This window comes from Phyllobates terribilis, unplaced genomic scaffold (genome assembly GCF_046119375.1).
Source record: "Phyllobates terribilis strain yellow unplaced genomic scaffold, ASM4611937v1 Scaffold_7__3_contigs__length_470593459, whole genome shotgun sequence".
Lineage (NCBI taxonomy): Eukaryota > Metazoa > Chordata > Amphibia > Anura > Dendrobatidae > Phyllobates > Phyllobates terribilis.
In genome coordinates, this window is record NW_027362767.1 from 277,464,668 (window position 1) to 277,480,535 (window position 15,868).

Here is a 15,868-nt window from a genome sequence, read left to right on the forward strand (position 1 = left end):
TCCTCTTAACCGTTGTTGAAGAGATGTGTCTGCTGCTAGAACTCTGTGTGGCATTGACCTGGTCTCTAATCTGAGCTGCTGTTAACCTGCGATTTCTGAGTCTGGTGACTCAAATAAACTTATCCTCAGAAGCAGAGGTGACTCTTGGTCTTCCTTTCCTGGGGCGGTCCTCATGTGAGCCAGTTTCTTTGTAGCGCTTGATGGTTTTTGCAACTGAACTTGGGGACATTTTCAAAGTTTTCCCAATTTTTCACACTGACTGACCTTCATTTCTTAACGTAATGATGACTACTCATTTTTCTTTACTTAGCTGCTTTTTTTCTTGCCATAATACAAATTCTAACAGTCTATACAGTAGGACTATCAGCTGTGTATCCACCAGACTTCTGCACAACACAACTGATGGTCCCAACCCCATTTATAAGGCAAGAAATCCCACTTATTAAACCTGACAGGGCACACCTGTGAAGTGAAAACCATTTCCGGTGACTACCTCTTGAAGCTCATCAAGAGAATGCCAAGAGTGTGCAAAGCAGTCATCAAAGCAAAAGGTGGCTACTTTGAAGAACCTAGAATATAAGACATATTTTCAGTTGTTTCACACTTTTTTGTTAAGTATATAATTCCACATGTGTTAATTCATAGTTTTGATGCCTTCAGTGTAAATGTATAATTTTCATAGTTATGAAAATACAGAAAAATCTTTAAATGAGAAGGTGTGTCCAAACTTTTGGTCTGTACTGTACATGAACAGTTTTCGGGCTGCTCACAGTCCTCAGCCACAGAGTCTTTTTATATATACCCTTACGAGTGACTAAATACAATAGAAAAGTGTCCATGTCACCTAAATTGTCCATCAGCAAGGCAAAACACAACAATAAATGAATACATGAAAATTTCACAATAATAATATACCCCAGGGGCAACTATTTATACAGCAAGTATTTCTGCTTATTCGCTAAACCTGACAGGGGTCTTATTCGCTAAACCTGACAGTGGCCTGGCCTTTGGTGCTACGTGTTGCTCTATGTAATGCGGGAGTGTGAATGGTATCTGTATTTGTTACCCTGTCAGTTCTATGTGTGGGTAGGTTGTAATACTGCCTTAACCTCTCCATGGGACTGGCAAGTGTACCATTGGCTGGGCCTTCTTGCTCTGTTCCAACCGGGGATCCTTCTTCTGGGGATTCTTCTCGAGCAGGCTCTCCTGGAGCACTTATAGGTTATTCTTGCTGTGGAGGGTCTTCTGGCTGTTGGAAGAAGGGGATCACAGGTATTATCACTGCTCCTCCTATTTGGGGCCAATCTGCCGGGAAATCTCCTAATTCAGTGTGGAGTACTTCTTCCTCAGGCTCCTCCGGTTCAGTGAGAGGCACTTCCTCCTGGGGCTTTAGCAGACCTGGACACAACTTCAGGTGGTCCCTTGACACCATTGCAGCTGTTCTTCCTCCGTCCTTGGTAATTAGACAGGTCTTCCTGCTATCAAATCTTGACTTTAACACAGTGTAGGGTTCTCTCTCCCACTGGTCATCAAGTTTGTGGTTTCTCCTTTTCTCTTCAACACCACTTCTCCTGGTGTGAAGGGTTCTGCTGGTGCACTTTTATTGTAGTGAGCTTCCTGCTTGTCCCTTACCCGAGTGAGACTGTCTTCGACACAGGCCTGCACTCTTCTGTACTGCTCCTGTCTGGTCGTGTCCCAGTCCTCAGTGAACATATCTGCTTCTGGTTCTACTACACCAAGCTCCAGGTCGATGGGCAACTTCCCGGGTCTTGCTCGCATGAGATATGCTGGAGTACAATTGGTGGGACTCACAGGCATATTGTTGCACAGATCTACCAAGTCAGGTAGTAGGTCCGGCCACTGATTTCTCTCCTCTAATGGTAAGTTCTTCAGCAGGTCAATGACGATATTATTCATCCTTTCACAAAGACCGTTGGCTTGGGGGTGGTAGGGTGTAGTCCGGATCCTCCCACACCCGCACAGATGACAGAACTCCCCGAACAATTCGGCTTCAAAGGCTGAGCCCCGATCCATCAGCACCTGCTCCGGGTATCCATGGGGCCTGCAGAAGTACGCCTGAAACGTCTTCGCCGCAGTTTCTGCCGTCAGATCCTTGACGAGGGCGACCACCAGGAACCGGGAGCAGTGATCCACCATGGTCAGGGCATAGGAGTATCCTGACCTGCTGGGTGACAGCTTGACATGATCCAGGGCCATGATCTCCAAGGGTTGAGTTGTCTTAATGGGTTGCAGGGGTGCCTTCTGGCTGTTGTAGTCTTTCCTTCTGAGGCTATAGGGTCCACAGTCTCGGCACCATCTCTCTATGGAGCTCCGCATTCCAACCCAGTAAAACCGACCTTTTAGCAGGGTTTCTAGCTTCTTCCAGCCAAAGTGCCCCGCTTGATCGTGGTAGGCCTCCAACACCATCTGGATTGCCGTCCTGGGCTCTACAATCTGCCACACCATCTCATGGGTCCTCGGGTTGACGTACCTTCGGCACAGCTCCTCCCTATAGATGAACAGCCAGCTTCTCTCACCCCACAGTTGCATGGCTTGTAGAGACACTTCCTTCTCCAGGGAGGAACCTTCCTGGGTTATCAGTTTTTTAATACGGCTGACAACCGGGTCGCTGTCCTGGGTCTCCTTCCAGCTGTGGTGAGGTAAAGGGTTTAGGTCTTACCGCGATGCCTCCTGGAGGCTCGTTGCTCGTGGACCATTCCATTATGGTGAAAGGCAGGTAGCTCAATCTCTTCCAGGTCATCCACTTCTTCTTCAGTGTCCGACTGGTGAGGCATCCTGGACAGGGCATCGGCGTTGGCGTTCTTGCGGCCCGCCCTGTACTTAATAGTGAATTGGTAGTTTGACCGCCGAGCCATCCATTGTTGTTCCGTGGCTCCTAACTTGGCTGTTTCCAGATGAGTCAAGGGGTTATTGTCTGTGTAGGCAGTGAACTTACTGGAGGCTAGGTAGTTCTTGAACCGCTCGGTGATGGCCCAGACAAGGGTCAGCAACTCCAACTTGAAGCTGCTATAGTTCTCTGGGTTCCTCTCGGTCGGGCGGAGCTTCCTGCTTGCATAGGCGATCACTTTTTCTTGGCCATTCTGCTTCTGACTTAACACAGCTCCTAATCCCTCATTGCTGGCATCAGTGTACAGCAGGAATGGTTGGCTGTAGTCAGGGTAGGCTAGGATTTCTTCGCCGGTCAGGATCTCCTTCATCACCTCAAAGGATTCAGCTTGCTCCTTACCCCAATGGAACGGGGGGTTTCTGCCTATCCCGGACTGTCCTACCAGGAGATCTTGCAAAGGCGCCGCTTTCTTGGTATAGTCCTTCACAAACCTCCGATAATACCCGACTAGTCCCAGGAACTGACGCACCTCCTTGAGGCTCTTCGGCTCCGGCCATTTCTGGATGGCAGTGACCTTCTCTGGGTCTGGTACTACTCCCTCTGGACTAACGATGTGCCCCAGGTACTGTACCTTTCGCTTGAGCAGGTGGCACTTTGAGTGCTTCAGCTTCATCCCATACCGGGACAGCGACTCAAATACCTCTGCCAGGTGCTTCAAGTGGTCCTCATACGTTCTGGAGTGCACTATCACGTCATCCAGGTATAGTAGTACAGTCTCGAAGTTGTGGTGTCCCAGGCAGCACTCCATCAATCTCTGAAACGTTGCGGGGGCGTTGCAGAGTCCAAACGGCATATTGTTGAACTCGCAGAGTCCCATCGGGGTGGTGAAGGCCGTCTTCTCCCGATCCTCCTCAGCAACAGCTACTTGCCAGTACCCACTAGTGAGGTCAAGGGTGGAGAAGCAATTTGCAGACTTTAAGGCAGCCAGGGATTCCTCTATACGTGGTAAAGGGTATGCATCTTTATGTGTAATGCGATTTACTTGTCTGTAATCTACACACATTCTCATGCTTCCGTCCTTTTTTCTGACTAGAACAAGGGGAGCTGCCCAGGGACTACAACTATCCCTTACTACCCCTGCCTTCTTCATGTCGTGCAACATCTCCTTCGCCTTCTGGTAGTGTGCTGGTGGTATAGGCCTGTAACGTTCTTTGATGGGTGGATGGTCACCTGTGGGTATATGATGTTGTACCCCTTTAATCCTCCCAAAGTCAAGTGGGTGTTTACTGAATACCTGCTCGTATTCCTGAACCACCCGGTGTACACCCTGCTTCTGATGGGCAGGAGTGGTGTCTATCCCAACATGGAGCTGTTGACACCAATCCTCCACCTGGGTTCCCGGGTCATTATCCTCCACTTCGTCTGGTGAGGTTAAGGACTCCGCCGTGTGTATAGAGTTGTTATCTACTGTGTACAGTTTGGCAACGGTGGCGTAGCGTGGTAATCTAACCTCGTCCTCCCCATAGTTTAGGAGGCGTACGGGCACCCTCCCATTGCGTACATCCACTACCCCTCTGGCAGTCAAGAGTGTAGGTCTATGCTCTGAGCTAAGGGGCTCTACTACCGCCCGGTAGCTCCATCCTTTGAGACCTATTGCTGCTCTACACCAAATCAGCATTTCACTCATTGGGGGAATCACAATAGGTATCGGGTCTGTCACCCATACATTACCAATTTCACCACCTGATAGTTTTACCTGTTGCTGGTACATAAGGGCTCGGATCTCTTTCTGAAGCACTCTCCTCTGCCCTGGTCTGGCGGTGTCAGCCATCTGTTGGAGCAAGAACAACACTTCTCCCAAACAGTTACTAACAATATTTGTGCCAAGTACCATATACAAGTCTGTATCATCAGGATTAGTCTCTACTACAATTAGTCCCTGGTCCTTCAGTTCCACTCTTCCCACCTTTACTGCCACATCCTTAACCCCGACTAGGTTAAGGGGAAGGTCATTGGAGGCATACACGGAAAGGTTTGGAGCTGGCGGGCTCAGTTCGTCTATGGACCAGAACATTTTGTAGAGGACATCAGGCATAATGGTTACCTGAGATCCTGTGTCCAGCAGGGCAGGTGTCCAGCACAATGGACAGGAAAGGTCTTCCTCCCACGAACCGACGGTACCAGTTTGTTGGGCCTGGTTGGTCTACTCCTGGGTGTCGGCCCTCGGCCCCAGGGTTTTCTCATTTAAAGGACACCTTCGCGTGGTGTGGCCTGCTTTATGGCAGCGGTAGCAGATGAAATCTTCTGGAGGGCGGCGTTGGTCGTTGGTCCTCCCACGGGGCGGCATTGCCCCCCTCCGGGGTGGTGTTGTCCTACTTCTTCTTCTCATCCAGGGGACATCCTCAGGGCTTTCGGCTAGCAAGATCCTTCCTTCTGGCTCAGGCTCCGTCCGCAGCTGCAGGGTGCTCATGACAGTGGCCAGGGTTTTGCTTAACTGGCGCACTTCAGAGCGTAGGCTGTCCAGCTCGCTAGGGGGCACTGTTTGCATCCTTGTTTCGGCCGTTAGTGAAGGAGCGATGGGTGCTGCAGGCACGGGGTTGACCCCACTCTGGTAACGCTGGATAGCAGTGTCTGTTGTTTCCAGGGGCTGCAGGCCCTTTATAGCCATGTCCTTAAGGGTGTCAAAGGTGGCATCTGGATGGTGTAAGGCCCACCACCGTACAGTTCTGCTCTCTTCTTGGGACTTTAACCCCCGGATGAACTGTTCCGTCAGCATTTTATTTTCATCATGGATGCTGGCTGGACTAACCTGTTTCAGGGGCCGCAGGGCCTCCTGTAAGCGCCAGGCATAGTCCCGGATACTGTCCTCAGGTTTTTGGACACAATGGTAGAACCTCATCCGGAGATCTGTTTCAGTGCGGTTTTCAAACGCGGTTTGCAGTCTCTTAAAGATGGTGGACACGGATTCTTGGTCTGCGGCTGGCCAGGTTTCAACTTCTCGCTCAGCGGCACCAGTCAATTGTCCCAATACTACAGTGGCTCTCTGCTTGCCAGTCATAGAGTACATGTCCAGTATGCCGCATATCTTCCTCTTGAATCCGGACAGGGTGTCCGGTTTGCCGTTATACTGGGGGAACCACTTCACTCCCTGGATATAAGGTAGGGCCATAGGTATGACAGGGGTTACAGGCCCTGCTGTTGGAGCGGCCGCTTCAGCCTGCTCAGCGCCGAGCGCAAGTGGGACATCGGGGCTCTGCTGGGCTTCGGACATCGTTGTGCCCCCCTAGTGAACCGGAACCTACCTTCTGAACTTTTCTTTTAGGTAGGCCGCAGCTCCGCGGGCGACGGTCTTCTTTCAGGACCTTGCGTCACTCGCTTCTGATGTCAGGGCGTCCTTCCGGCTCCTTCCAGGACCTGACGCTTCCTGGTTCCATGTCAGGGGCGGGGCGTGTCCTCGACTTCGCGCGCTTCCAGTGGTTACGCCCCTCTTCTTCCCCCGCGGCAACCTGAAAATGGCGGAAAATGGCGGGAAACAGCGGCAATTAGCGGGAAAAACTTCACCACAGTACGATTTACAGTCTTTTAAAGGCGCACAGTACCCAGTGGCAACGGGCACGCAATCCTGTTTGTGACGCCAGTTGGGATGTCGCGCCCCCGGGGGCCTTACTGTTTGGGGACAGTGTATATATATCACGGCTGGCCCAGGGCGGACAGTGCACTAAAGGGGTAGCGATTACTAATAAAGTTTGGAGAAATTCGTGACGCCACCTGTGGTGTCTGGTGAAGGTCACCAGCTCTGCAGCAGTCCTCTGAGGCAGGTGACAAGGCAGCTAAAGATGGTACAGCTCCCCACAGGTGGAGCGGGCCTCAGGGCAGTGTAGATAGATAGATGGTGCGTGCGCTGGGCGTTGTTGTGCAGGTAGAGAACACAGCAGGAGTAACGGACAGAGACAGGGGGTTTTGCTTCGTTAAAAAAAGGTTGAAGAAAACAGCTTCCAAAAGTGCAAATATTTATTGAAACAAATCCACGCAGTTAAAAAATTTCCAAATTACATAGGGGAATCTCACATAGAAAAAACACAACGTGTTTCGAACACAGAGCTGTGTTCTTTGTCAAAGCTGTTTTGCTTCGTTACCTTTACTGGTACAGCTGGTAGATACGGTCCAGGGTCCTCTAGGTGAAGGGCGCACTTTTGGACTTCTCCCTAGGGAGCGGGTATAAGGCCTCCTGATCCGTGTCTGCCTCTGTGTAAGCTCCTGGCCAGCCTGCAACTGTGCCTAGCTTATGTGTCTTGCTTTTTCTACTCCACCTGTTGCTCTGAAGTAGGACCTCCGGTTGGTAACCACTTTCCCTGGACGTCGGGGCCTTCGTGGTTCCTGGTCCTGTATGTGTCTAGCTTCAGGTTTGCCAGGGACTTGTAGTCCTCCTGGGATTCCGGTTATCCCTACTGGGTGTAAAGGGTCCCTGTAGGCTCGGACCCGGTGTCCGGTAGATATACTGGGGTGAGCCTGGTATGCTTCTCTGCCCCCTTGATCACTCCTTTCTTCCACTTGCCTTCGGCCACGCTCGGGGCCCTCACTAGGCTTCAGTACTGCTGGAGGCCTAGCTTGCCTCACACAGCAGCCTGCGTGCTCCTCTCTGAACACTAACTGGAACTGATCTCTTTCCAACTTTAGACTGAGCTGCCTGGCTCCACCTTCCCTTTATATATCCCTATTAGGGCTCCCTCTGCTGGTATGAGGTGGAAGGTGGAGGTGTTTGCATGTAGTGAGGGCCTCTTGTGGAGAAATCTGTCCGTGCACCCTTCTGGGTTCTGTGGCACCTTGCGCAACAGGGCGCCACACATACATACTCAAAAATACGAATCCATATGCATGTACAGTACAGACCAAAAGTTTGGACACACCTTCTCATTTAAAGATTTTTCTGTATTTTCTTGACTATGAAAATTGTACATTCACACTGAAGGCATCGAAACTATGAATTAACACATGTGGAATTATATACTTAACAAAAAAGTGTGAAACAACTGAAAATATGTCTTTTATTCTAGGTTCTTCAAAGTAGCCACCTTTTGCTTTGATGACTTGCTTTGCACACTCTTGGCATTCTCTTGATGAGCTTCAAGAGGTAGTCACCAGAAATGGTCTTCCAACAATCTTGAAGGAGTTCCCAGAGATGCTTAGCACTTGTAGGCCCTTTTGCCTTCACTCTGCGGTCCAGCTCACCCCAAACCATCTCGATTGGGTTCAGGTCTGGTGACTGTGGGGGCCAGGTCATCTGGCATAGCACCCCATCACTCTCCTTCTTGGTCAAATAGCCCTTACACAGCATGGAGGTGTGTTTGGGGTCATTGTCCTGTTGAAAAATAAATGATGGTCCAACTAAACGCAAACCGGATGGAATAGCATACCGCTGCAAGATGCTATGGTAGCCATGCTGGTTCAGTATGCCTTCCATTTTGAATAAATCCCCAACAGTGTCACCAGCAAAGCACCCCCACACCATCACACCTCCTCCTCCATGCTTCACGGTGGGAACCAGGCATGTAGTGTCCATCCGTTCACCTTTTCTGCGTCGCACAAAGACACGGTGGTTGGAACCAAAGATCTCAAATTTGGACTCATCAGACCAAAGCACAGATTTCCACTGGTCTAATGTCCATTCCTTGTGTTCTTTAGCCCAAACAAGTCTCTTCTGCTTGTTGCCTGTCCTTAACAGCGGTTTCCTAGCAGCTATTTTACCATGAAGGCCTGCTGCACAAAGTCTTCTCTTAACAGTTGTTGAAGAGATGTTTCTGCTGCTAGAACTCTGTGTGGCATTGACCTGGTCTCTAATCTGAGCTTCTGTTAACCTGCGATTTCTGAGGCTGGTGACTCGGATAAACTTATCCTCAGAAGCAGAGGTGACTCTTGGTCTTCCTTTCCTGGGGCGGTCCTCATGTGAGCCAGTTTCTTTGTAGCGCTTGATGGTTTTTGCAACTGCACTTGGGGACACTTTCAAAGTTTTCCCAATTTTTTGGACTGACTGACCTTCATTTCTTAAAGTAATGATGGCCACTTGTTTTTCTTTACTTAGCTGCTTTTTTCTTGCCATAATACAAATTCTAACAGTGTAATCAGTAGGACTATCAGCTGTGTATCCACCAGACTTCTGCACAACACAACTGATGGTCCCAACCCCATTTATAAGACAAGAAATCCCACTTATTAAACCTGACAGGGCACACATGTGAAGTGAAAACCATTTCCGGTGACTACCTCTTGAAGCTCATCAAGAGAATGCCAAGAGTGTGCAAAGCAGTCATGAAAGCAAAAGGTGGCTACTTTGAAGAACCTAGAATATAAGACATGTTTTCAGTTGTTTCACACTTTTTTGTTAAGTATATAATTCCACATGTGTTAATTCATAGTTTTGATGCCTTCAGTGTGAATGTACAATTTTCATATTCATGAAAATACAGAAAAATCTTTAAATGAGAAGGTGTGTCCAAACTTTTGGTCTGTACTGTATATGCACATGACAAAATTTACATGTGAATAATAAAGGTGAAACATCCTGTAAATCAGACAGTGTAAAATGTGAAAACAGTGTAAAAGATTATAAAGACCCTGAAAAATTCAGGGAAAAAAGTGAACGTGAGTGAGAATAAAACGAAAGGTGTATAGTGTAAAGAACCATGCAAGCGGACTGTCGGCCCACCAAAATGGTGGACCGAGAGTACGGTCGCAGAGTCCAATTTAATATATAAAAAAATATATAACTTGCACCAATCAAAGGAGGAAGTGTAAAACATATACTTATACAAAAAGAACATATTATTGTAAATAGGATCCCGGGGTTGACTTTCAGTGTATGCCAATCTTCAAAGTGAAGCCATATGGTAGATAGATGGGGTCAATAGATAATAAACAACTATTAAAAAACTAAAAACAAAAAAAATAAAAATGTTTAAAAAAGGGAAGCTTATCAAAATGACTTGCGCCCAAGTCATAAGAACGGTAAAAAACTCAAAATTTAATTTAAACCTTTGGGGCTCACAGTATCTACCTTCCATATCCATCGTGCCTCAATCTGGGCTAACAATTTTCTCAAAATGCCCCCTCTATTGTTCAACAGGACCCGGTCTATTCCCTTAACCTTCAATAATCTAGCATTACAGTCATGTTTAACCTTAAAGTGTTTGGGGATTGGTTTAAGTGTTGTTGCATCATCAATTTCTTTGGCTTTCCCAATGTCCAGTATATGCTCCCTTATTCTGACTCTAAGTTTTCTAGAAGTCAGTCCGATGTAAACAAGTTCACAAGGGCAGGAGGCGTAATATACGACCCCCTCAGTGTCATCAGTGTCACACATAATGTGTTGTGTAGTCCTGAATGTCCTAGTACCATCGCTAGAGTCAAAGGTGAGAGATCTTTCCATGTTTAGACAGGCCAAACACTGGCCACACGGGTAAAAGCCTCATTTGGGGCCCTTTGTACCAAAGACATTGTGTACAGTCGTACCCTTATACTGACTCTTCACGAGCATATCTTTTAAATTTTTGGATCTCCTGTAAATAATCGATGGAGTTGCTGGAACATACTTACCTAATACTGGATCACTAGTCAAAATAGACCAGCATTTATCCAGAGCCCCCCACATCTCTGCCCAATGATCATTATAAGAGGAGATAAATCTCAACTGATCATTTTTGATATATTATGTTATAATGTGTTTAGATTGTGTTACTATCTAATGCCCATGCTGCACCATTAGCACGACATGCGTACCTCACTCTATCTTTCCCTGGCATTTGGCTCAACCTAGGGAAGGGAGGAGATGAGCACTAGTCGATCTCCGCTAAACACTATAGACAACAAGGAAGGACAAACAGGGAAAAAATACTTAGCTTTAGATGACTACAGACAAATGCACAAACACGTCCTCAAGCTCCAGAGAGAAAAAGGTACTGCTCTTGCTAAGCCTTCACAAGGAATAATGAATATCACCAGCACCTCTCTCTAGAACACACCAGGTATTTATACACCCAGGCCAGGGAGTTAATTAGCCAGAGGGAGGTAGCTGCTGGGTCCTAGAGACAGCCTCTAAGAATATGTCTGTAATGCCAAATATAGAGATCTCCTGCAACCAACTGCAGGGCGACTGTCTGTCACCTCTGACACACCCGTGACATCTGAACATCATTGAAAATCTGTGGCTAGACCTCAAAATATCAGTGCATGCAAGACGACCCCGGAATCTCACAGAACTGGATGAATTCTCCAAGTAAGAATGGATGAAAAACCCTCAAACAAGAATTGAAAGACTCTTGTCTGGCTACAAAAAGCATTTACAAGCTGTGAAACTTTCAAAAGGGGGCGCTACTAGGTACTAATCGTGCAGGGTGCCCAAATTTTTGCATCTGCTCATTTTCCTTTTTATAATTTTTAAAATGTTGAAGATGAAAATATATATATTTTTTCTAAAATACAAAGGAAATGTGTCATCTTTAACTTGAGGCCTTTTAGAGATCATTTCATCTTCTACTTGCTTAACTGTTCACAATTACAGTAATTTTGACCAGGGGGGCCCAAACTTTTACATGCCACTGTAAATAGGGAGATATCACATAAAAGTTCACTTAATGATAGTAATGCACAGAGACATGGAGTACACTTTACCTATCCTAAAAACATGCACCATATGAGCATTTCGCTTCAGGCTATGTGCCCACGTTGCATTTATGAAGCAGAAAATTTCTGCTGCATAAATGCAAGTCCTCTCCCGGAAAAACGCATGCGGAATTCCGCACGCGTTTATCGCGCATTTTTCGCCCGTTTATCACGCGTTTTCCACATGCGGAATTGCTTTGCGTTTTTTATGCATTGGACAAAGGCAATTCCGCTTGCGGAAACGCAAAATTAAATGACATGCTGCGGATTTTTGAACGCGGCATAAACGCTGCGGAAAAATCCGCAGCATGTGCATAGAACTTGCGGAATCCCATTGGGGACCATGGGGTGCGGATATACATGCGTTTTTCAAGCGTTTACGCTGCGGAAATTCCGCAGCATATACGCTTGAAAAATGCTACGTGGGCACACAGCCTAAAGCTTCATCAGGGTTTTGTTTGTTTTTTTCAATTTTTAATCTGGCCAAAAAAATGTCAGCTTCCCAGCAACAATTGAATGGGAACAGGGCCATACTCTTTCACTCAGCATGCATAAACAAGGATCATGGGAAAAAGGCAGGACTATATCACATAAATTCACATAAATTCACATCAAATAAATTCTTTCATTTTTGCATACATCTGAAACACATTAGTGTTAACTACATGCCAACATTATACAGAAAGGGTGAAGATAAATATAACCTGTAAACTAGCATAAATCGTATCACACATATTCAATTAAACTTTTTCTATTGACTGTCAGATTTCCCCCCCACTTTTTAAGTGCACGTCTCACTTCCCTCAATTATTTAATCCAAGTAATCTGTTCCGCCAGTGGTGTTTGGATTTATACCTTCTATCAGAATGAACCGGAGTGTATTAGTGTGTTCAATTTACATGTTACCCAGCATTTCTGCACTCATTAAGTAGAATAGGTTGCTTGCATTTTTTTGGGAGTGTAGCTTTAAAGGGTGCACCTACCCCTTGAGCTATGTGCGCTCGTTAAGTATTTGCAGCCAAAATTTCTGCACCAAAAATGCATCTATTGGCAGAAAAAACACTGTCTAAAGTACACACATTTTTGATGTATTTCTATGTGTTTTTTGAGTGGGTGAAAAATGCTGTAAAAACACAAGGAGAATTGACATAGTGCAGATTTAAAACTGCTTCAAATCTGCAAGGAAATAATAAGCAGCGTGTGCATGAGACTTCAGAAATCCCACTAATTTTGCTGGTCCTGTAAACTGCAGCGTTTTGGTGCAGCAGTTTTGGTGCATAAATTTCTGCAGTAAATACTCAAGATGGGCACATACCCTTAGTTTTCTTCTTTGACAGCAGTCTTCTTGTAATTGTTTAATTACTTGATGCAAACATCGTATAATGAGAATTACTTGTATTTTCATGTTATATAAGAAGATTATAACAAGAAAACATGTCATTATCCACATTGCTTTCTTGTTTTGCAATGAGAATATATTCTATTCTTCAGATATTTGTTTCTTAGGCGTGAAAAACCCCTTTAATAAACGATGTATAAGAGCCGACAGCCTCCAAGTGATATTGTAATATTGGAAAAAAGGTTAATTGTTAAATCACACACATGAGAAAGGAAGAACATTGTAAAAAGAGCTCCTGCACAGACACTGACAGACATTTTCATCTGTGCATGTATATTACTGAGCTGTATAACTAGAAAAACATTGCAGAATACATTCTAATGGCCCTAATGCAGCTAATAAAAGCTGTGCTGGGTTCATCATGAATAGGCAGGATTTGTTTAAAAAATATTTACTTGCTTTGTAATGGATCCATCTCATTATTGTCTGTAAATGTTGCTCATAAACAGCCATGTACAGTCATATTACTACTAGCTAAATCCAGCCTAATGATAAATGGTGAAACGTTAGTTTCTGTGCAAAGAATATGTAAAAAGCACCATTAAATATTAAAAGGAAAACGGGAATAATCTAAACATATGAAACAAAACAGAGCTTCATACTTTACAGAATATTTATGATTATATAATTTTCTAAGTACTTACATTTTGCCAATTGAGTTCAAATAGGGCAAAAACACAGTAAAAAAAAATGTTCTTTGCAATTGGTGTTTACTTATCTTATTTTTTTCAGATCGAAAATGTTCCAGAACTGTTTCTATAGAAACTGCCTAAATATCAGATGTAAAAGATAGATTTGTAATTTGAGGTTGAGGCCTTATGTACATGGCTGTTACAGGTCAGTTCACCCTCTGAGTTGTAAGATCCATAATAAGGCACTCAGTGTATGAACCCTAATGTGAAAAACACTACAAAATACCTCTCCTAAAAAAATGAAACCCTGGGTAAAATAAAGTTAAAATGTATTATATCCTTAATGCCTCAAAAAATTACATATTGAATTTGTATGTGAAAAGAAAAGTATGTTCTGCCATTTTTATATCATAAAAAAAATCAACCAGATCCATCAGGACATTTTCACCCAATCTCCTCTTAGATCTTTTTTCCTGCCGCACCTCAATTTCACTTTCCGTCTTCGAACCTGTCACAAAAGAGGAAGTTACCTGGCTCCTCGCTTCTTCTTGCCCTACAACCTGCACCAGTGACTCCATTGCCTCATATCTCCTTCAGTCTCACGGAATCACCCACCTAAATAAAATATGTAACCTCTTTCTTTCTTCCAGTATCTTTCCCTCCTCATTTAAATACGCCATCATAACCCCTCTACTCAAAAAAATGTTCCTTGACCAGAACTGCACTGCTAACTATAGACTTGGTCCATTGTTGTCTGATCTGCCATCTCTCAGATAATGGCTTTCTTGACCCTTTACAATCTGGCTTCGGCACTTTACACTCTACTGAAACTGCCATTACTAAAGTCTCAAAAGATCTATTAACACCTAAATCCAATGGCCACTACTCCCTGCTGATTCTCCTGGATCTTTCTGCTGCATTTGACACAGTGGACCATCAACTCCTCTACGCTATGCTCCGTTCTATTGGCCTAAAGGATACTGCTCTCTCTTGGTTCTCATCATACCTCTCTAACCTCTCCTTCATTGTATCATTTGCTGGCTCAATATTCCTCTCCTCTTCCCCTTACTGTCGGGGTTTCTCAGGGTTTGATCCTAGGCTTCCTCCCCTTACTGTTGAGGTTTTTTAAGGCTCAGTCCTAGGCCCCATCCTCTTCTCGCTGTACACAGTCCCTATTGGAAAAAAACATCAGCAGATTTGGTTTCCAGTACCATCTATATGCTGATGGCGCCCAATTATACATATCTTCGCCTGACATCACTCCTGCGTTACTAACAAATACCAGGGATTGTCTGTCTGCTGTCTCTAACATCATGTCCTCCCTCTATCTGAAACTGAAATTCTCCAAAACGGAACTTCTTGTGAGCAACAGCACCTATTCATTTGGCAAAGTCCAGTCTGCCAGCAATCAGAGCAAGATTTCCTCCTCCCCATGCTTGCCAAACTAGTCTTTCAGTCAGCGAGGCCTTACCCTCAAGTAGTGTCTGGTTGATGTCATCACCACCATCATCATTGTCATCTCCGACTACTGCTGGCTGTACTACGATAATGCCTCCTTCTCCTTCTCTGTTGCAATGGAAAATATGCAGCCCTGATTGTGTGTCAAGGAAACAAGCATATGCTCCCAATCATCTGCTAGTTTGCCAACTAAACTCTCTCTTTGTGAAGTTGCTGGTGGTTGCTAACAGAATTCTGATATTGTATTTGAATTATATTAAATTGCTGGATTAGAGTCCGCAGTTAATACTTATAAATTAATACTTATAGTAGTATTGTATGTCCGTCACCCAGTATAGAGAGGCAGGACAAAGGAACATGAGTTATTTGGAATCTTGAAGGGATTTTACTCAGGGCGACCATTAATCAGAATATGTCAAAGTCATGGAAAATATTTAGATTTGAGAGTCCTCTGTGGTTGATACCTTTTAATGGCTAACAGAAAAGATGGTAACAAGTTGCAAGCTTTCGAAACTACTCAGATTTCTTCATCAGGCATAGTATAACACAAAATCTGAAGAAAAAAGAAAAAAAGTGGTTTGGTACTGTGTTAGCCAGTTGAAAAAAGATTGCGCTCAGTGGGAAAAACAAGATAACCTTGTAGTTATGATACCTTTTACAGATTCCCAACACACAGCAGGAATATAAGATTCCCGGGACATTCACATGTTCCAATGTGATGTACTATATGTCCTATTGGGGGTCTCTATGTGGGAGAAACAGGACAGATACTGAGAGCAAGGATGAGGTCTCATTGCCACACGATTACAGCTAAAAAAAAGTCAGGTACCAGTGGCCAAATATTTCTGTGGTACAGGACACAACATCAACAATATG

The 15,868-nt window shown here is 45.1% G+C and overlaps 1 protein-coding gene across 1 annotated transcript in view; it reads right to left on the bottom strand.

The window, feature by feature from the left end:
- The window catches only part of LOC141153170 (uncharacterized), a 43,212-nt gene extending 28,060 nt beyond the window's left edge, over positions 1 to 15,152 (bottom strand). The window contains exon 1 of the mRNA XM_073637870.1: positions 15,006 to 15,152. The gene's annotated coding sequence lies outside the window, so the exon portion shown is untranslated. The remainder of the gene's footprint in view (positions 1 to 15,005) is intronic.
- Between the last annotated feature and the right edge of the window lie 716 nt (positions 15,153 to 15,868).